This window comes from Charadrius vociferus, unplaced genomic scaffold, assembly GCF_000708025.1.
Source record: "Charadrius vociferus isolate BGI_N301 unplaced genomic scaffold, ASM70802v2 scaffold783, whole genome shotgun sequence".
Taxonomy (NCBI): domain Eukaryota; kingdom Metazoa; phylum Chordata; class Aves; order Charadriiformes; family Charadriidae; genus Charadrius; species Charadrius vociferus.
In genome coordinates, this window is record NW_009647834.1 from 278542 (window position 1) to 284568 (window position 6027).

Consider the following 6027-nt stretch of genomic DNA (forward strand, 5'->3'; position numbering starts at 1 on the left):
GGTGGGCATTCCCGGAGGGGCTCGGTGTCCCCTGCGTGGGGGTGGCCGAGTGTCCCCGGTGTCCCCTGCGTGGGGGTGGCCGAGGGATGAGTGTCCCCTGCCTGGGGTGCGCTGGGTCTGAGTGTGCCCGGTGTCCCCTGCCTGGGGTGCCTGAGGGGACAGTGTCCCTGCGTGGGGTGCGTGAGGGGCGAGTGTCCCTGGTGTCCCCTGTATGGGGTGCCCGAGGTCCGAGTGTCCCCGCGTCTGAACTGCGTGGGGTGCCCACGGGATGAGCGGCCCTGGTGTCCTCTGTGTGTGGGATGGCGGGTGTCCCTGCGTCCCCTGCGTGGGCTGCCTGGGGGCTTAGTGTCTCTGCGTGGGTGTGCTGGGGTGCCTGAGTCCCTGGCATGGGGTGGCTGAGGGCTCGGTGTCCCTGCGTGGGGGTCCTGCGATCCTGGCGTCCCTGTGTCCCCTGCGTGGGGTTTATGGGGGCTCAGCATCCCTGTGGGGGGGTCCTGGCGTCCCTGTGTCCCCTGCGTGGGGTTTATGGGGGCTCAGCATCCCTGTGGGGGGGTCCTGGCGTCCCTGTGTCCCCTGCGTGGGGTTTATAGGGGCTCGGTGTCCCTGCGTGGGGCGTCCTGGGGTACCTGTGTCCCCTGTGGGGGGTGTTTAGGGTCCCCGGTGTCACCGCATGGGGTGCCTGGCATCCCAGCACCCCACCTCACCGCTCGGAGCATCCATCATCCCTGTGCCCTTCCCCCGGGGTGGTGTAAGGTACGTGGGGACCCGCCATCCCCCATCCCCGCTCCAGTGTCCCCGTAGCCCCCGCAGGGCCGGGCTCCCTCTCCCTGAGCCGTAGCTGGGCAGGGACAAAGGACCGATGTGCTCCCCAGGCCGGTCGTGCCGGTGCCGGTACCGGCAGTGAGTATGCAGTTTTGATGTTGGTGGCTCGTCTCCGGGACTTCCGTTCATTTCCATTATTATTATTATTATTTTTCCCCTCCTTGTTGCAGAGATAGACTTGTCTTGGAGCCCAGATTTCAGCCCCACAGGGCTCCTCGCGCTCTGTTTTGTAAGTTTAGCAGCCAAGTCTCTTTAAAATGCGGATGGCTGAGCCGAGAGGAGCCAGGCGCTCGCGGCGCCCGTTTCCTTTTCCTTTCTGCCTGCAGAGAAAGGGGAATAATGGATTCCCCCGCTCCCCGATTCAGGGGGTGCCACTCAAACCTCCCGGAGGTGGGAGAAACGCGCAGCCTCGCTCCGCTTTCACAGGGAGCGGGGAATAAAAGCCTCTTCGGGTGCCTTGGACAAGCCCGAGTCACGTTATCCAGCGCCTTTCCAAGTACTTGACAAACTTTTTATTAATAAAAAGCCTCTTTGATGTAGTTGGGTTGAGCGTGGAGACGCAGAGGAAACGGTGTGGCGGGTGCCAGCGGCTGGCGCGCAAAGAGCTGTCGTTTGCATTGGTTTTGCTTTGTTCCAAAAAAAAAAATAAAAAATATGAAATTACAGTGCCTGTCCATGCCACCGGCCGGCGGTGCCGGACTGGCTCAGCCCCGTGCTCCGGCTCTCGGCGCCTTCGTTGAACAGCTGGGTTTTTCCAGGAAGAAGGGCTTTTTAGGCAATGCCTAATTTTTACACGGGGTTATGGCAGAAAGCTTGGAAATACCCTGTCGGGTGGTGTTTGATCTTGTTTGCGGTGCCTGTTTGGTGTAGGGCAGATGAGTGTTTATAAAAGCTTTCCTTTGCCTTCCACCCCTTCCCAGCTCCCGGTCCCGCCGGGGACGTCCCACCTGCGCTGCGAGGGCTGTGTGGGACCCCCCAGTTTGGGTGGTTGGGCTCCGGCGTGTTGTCTCTTCCCAGCTTTCCCCCATCACAGCTCCTGTAAACGCTTTGGTTTTTCCTGTCCGGAACAAGTTTTCTACCGGTTTGTCCCCTCCCCCTCTTAATCCTGCAGAAATGGAGAGTTTTCATCAAAATGTGAGTGCTGGGGGCCGAGATGCGTGGGGAGACCCATGGGGTCGGTGTCCGGCTCGTGGTGGCCACCCCGGACCCGCACGGGCTTGTGCCATCCGAGGGCAAGGAGGACGCTTGGCGCTGCTGACGCCGGGAGCTGTGGGGAGAGCGCAAATGCCTTCCTGCGCTTATATTCGACGAGTCTGCTCTATTTCTAATAGAAAATAGCCTAAAAACCCCATTCTGAGCAGCGGGGCCTCCGCCGTCGAGCAAGCCGGGGCAGGTTTGGAGGCAGGGAGGGTGGTGGCGTGGGAAGGGTCGCGGAGCCGGCGCGGTGAGCTGCAAATCCTGCCTTCCCCTGGCGAGCAGGGGTTAACCAGCTGGCAGATCCCCGTGATTTCTTTCTTTATAGGAAAAAAAAAAAAACCCAAACCAACAAACCCACCCACCTTAGGCAGAAGAGAGCTGCCTGCGTGGTGCCGGGGTGCCGGGTAGGTGTGCTGCATCGCTGCGGCGCCGGTGCTCGCCGGGGCGCTCCCGCTCCCAGGCGTGCTGGGGAAGGAGGTTTAGCATCAGCAGCGTGGGCGCTGCGGGGGCACCCATCCCTGCTGCCGGCAGACCCGGTACTGGGTGCTGCGTGATGCTGCGCCCCGGTCCCGAGGGGGTTGGTGGAGCCAAGGGGATGGGAGTGGGGCTCAAGCTGGGGGTGGATTTGGGGGGCGGTGAAGGCTCCAGTGCCACCTTGCAGCGCTCGGAGCATGGCAGAGCTGCGTGCCTTCCTTCGGCTGCTGGCATTCTCGGGGTGCACGGCACCCTCCGGTTGTGCTGTCCCCAAAAGCGCCCGGCACCTGCAGCCTGAAGGTCTTCAGCGCCAAGACCTTCACCAGTCTGGCCCAGTTGGAAGCCAGCGGGCCAGTTGCCCAGGGCTGCGCCGGGGAGGCACGGTGGCTTCCAGCCCCTCTTGCCTCATCGCTGGATCGCGGTGCCGCGGCACATGCCGGGACGTGCAGCACTGCTGCTGCGGGTGAGAATGGTGACGGCAGCGCAGGGAGGTGACGGTGCAGCTTTTGGGGGCCCCTCTGGATGCTGCCACCGTGGCGGAGCCACCAGTTGGAGTGCTCTGGGCAGGAAGGGAAGCCCTGGTCCGTGTTCCCACGGGCACACGGCATGCCGAGTGGGCTCGGCATCCCCGGGCTGCTCTCCGTTCCTGTGGTGCGTACCTCCCGTCACGTTTTGGGGGATGCTGAGCCTCGCTGTTGGGAATACAAGAGTTGGCACGCGGCTCCGCGCTGCAGCAGCCCCCGGGACGCCAGGCGGTGCAAGGGTGCAGGCAGCGCTGCCGGGCTCCAGGTCACGCTTTCCCTGTTCAAAGCACTGTAAACATTAACTAATCAATCTTGGTGAAATCCTTTCTCTTCGATAATTAACCCTTTTCATGATCGGGGCTAGAAACCTGGAGCTGGAGCGCCAGAGAAGTCTTTTCCCAGCGCCGGTGCCGTCTCTGCCCGCTCCGTGGTGCCCGGCACGTGGCCTGGCTTGTTTGAACGGGGAGAGCATGGGACAGCTTGTCACCTTGTCTGCCTAACCTGACTCCAATTAGGGAGGGGACAACCTTCGCAGGGACTGGAGGAGAGCCCCGGGTGGGCAGAAGAGGTGTGGGACCCTCGTATAAACGAACCAGGGTGCGTTGGACCCCCCTTTGTGGCACTGGAGTCGTCCCGGTGGTGGGCAGCAGTTCTGGCCACGCTCTGTGAAGAAACTCCTTTGGTTTTTTTCTCACTTGTCTTGTCTTCTGCTCTGAGAAATACAACCAGAGGTGGACAGACCCTTGTGCTTGAAGACCCGTGGGAGCCACGTTGCTGCAGCCGAGTGGCTGTGCCAGCCTGGCAGCACCGGGGCTGCTGCCGTCGGGATTTCATCCCGCAAGGACAAACATCGTTCCTGAGTGGGCTGCACGAGGCTTCTGCGGTCTGCGAGAGCGCTGGCGGGACTGGTGGCGTGGCGGTGACTCCTCACTGTGGGGAGGAAGCCCTTCTTCCTCTTCCTCCCCCAGGAGGAGGGGTGGCCAAGCGCCGCAGTCGGAGCGGAGAGTCCCTGGCTCGAGCGAGCGTGGGGGAAGCTGGGCTGGAAGCCATCGGGCTTTCCACCATCGGGCCGGATAACACTGATTTTGTTTGGGATGCACGTGGGAATCGCTGGCTTCCCTGCCATGGGGGGGACACCAGAGATCGAGGGGGGGCTCAAGAAGGTGGCAGGAGCCTTGGGCTGCCCCCGGGGATGGTCGGACCCGGGTGTCCGAGGTGGAGCCTGAGCGCGCGGCAGAAGGTGCTGTTTTGTTAGTGTTTGTTTTGGCCAACAGGAAAATGAAGTTGGTGGTTTTTCAGGTGAGAGGATCCGCCTCGCCTCGCCCCGCCGGCTTTCTGCTGCCTTCGCGGTGGAGTCATCGCCATCCCAAGCGCCTGACGGTGCCTCCCGGGCAGGGCTCGCCTCGCCGAGAGGCTCGTGCCTCCCTGTCCCTCGCCACCATCCCACCGGCATCCCCGCTCACAAAATCGGCGGAAGCGATTGCAATTGCTCATCGTCGTCCTGGCGCCCCGTTAATGAACCAGGACCGCAGCTGAGCCCTGCTCGCAGGTCCTGGGGCTGTTAGATGCTTCTCCTCATTTCCATGTGCTTCTGGTCCAGAGAGAAAAGCCCCCGGGGAGGTGGGGACGATGGGTGTCCGTGCAAGGTGGCCGCATCCGCGGTACCTCCCTGGCACGGGCACCGGGACGCGGCGTGAGTCCCACCGGTGTAGGTTGCCGTGCCGGCAGCGAGTGTCGGAAAGCTTTGATCTCGTTTCTGCGGGCGGCCTGGCGCCTCGGAAAGGGCTCGCGCTGTTCTCTTGCTCCCCTTCTCAGCACTGCTCGCACGCATTCCCGTCGGAGCCTTTTCCTTCCCGGCTCACGCTTCGGGGCGAGACCGGAGTCTTTGACCTCCGTCTGCTGGTTTCTGGCCAACCTCCTTTCCAGGCTCGTCTCGCTTGTGTCAGCTAAGTTTAGACTGCTCTGGACATACCGCGGCTGATGCCAGCGGCACGAAACCTCCCAGAGGGAAGTAGAAAAAGAGGTTTTATTTAAATTTGAAGTGTCTTAACACCGTTGTTTGAATACCGGGGTGATAAGTCCCTTTGTATGCACCTAAAACGGATAAATCCAGGCTGTGGAAGCTGCAAGGGACTTCAGTTTCCAGTTTCTCCTGTCTCGCTGTGGGGAGAAGCTGCACCGGAGTTCGGGGTGGGTGTGAAGCAGCTCCTCCGTGCCGGCGCTGCCGGTGCCCCCAGACAGGGCAAGGACAAGTGGCGGGAGCAGGAGAAGGAGGAGAAGGACCCTGATAAAGTCATTTTTTTTGCCCCATATCTCCTGCACGGAGGGGCTGAGAGCCCTTGTTGGGGCTGTGGGCTCAGCGCGGCTGCTGCGGCTGAGCCGGTACCTGCCCAGGGCGGGAAGGATGCACCAGGCAGTGCTGGGAAGCTGTGGAAGGATGGCTTTTTTGGGGAGACCCGAGGATGAGCCGCAGGCAGCCGTGCCGGGTGGGTGCTGGGGAGCAGAGCCGGGTGGGATTTGTGACCGCTCAGCCTTCGGCATTGCGGTGGCTCCGGTTTGAGGGGGAGGTGACCGGGGCGGTGTCGGTCTGAATCCATCGCTTCTCTGGGAAGGAGCACAAACGCGTTCTCATTAATATTCCCCAGGGATGGTTTCCATGAGCAGCCTCTGATGTGTGCCGGTGACGGGAGCGTGGGCAGGGCTGGCTGGTGCCTGGTGCAGGCTCTGCTCACCCCGGGGGGGGACACAGGGACCGTGGGGGACAGCGGGGTTTCCTCGGGGCTGTCTCCATCCAGGTGGGACCACACTCCCAGAGCTCAAATCCAGCCCTTCCCTGCTGTTCTCCGTGGCTCGGCTGTACCCAGGGCGTCGCTGCCTTGGGAAGCTCTGCACCCCGGATGGATCCTGGCAACGCCGGTCGAGTTTTCCAGGGCAGATGAGGCAATCGCTGCCCGCGGGGCGAGGCGGCGCGGCGGTGGGTGTGATGGCACACCTGGGATGGGGACGGTGG

At 62.5% G+C, this 6027-nt stretch overlaps 1 protein-coding gene across 1 annotated transcript in view; it reads left to right on the plus strand.

Moving 5' to 3' along the window:
* MACF1 (microtubule-actin crosslinking factor 1) overlaps positions 1-6027 on the plus strand; it is a 166058-nt gene that overhangs the window by 16475 nt on the left and 143556 nt on the right.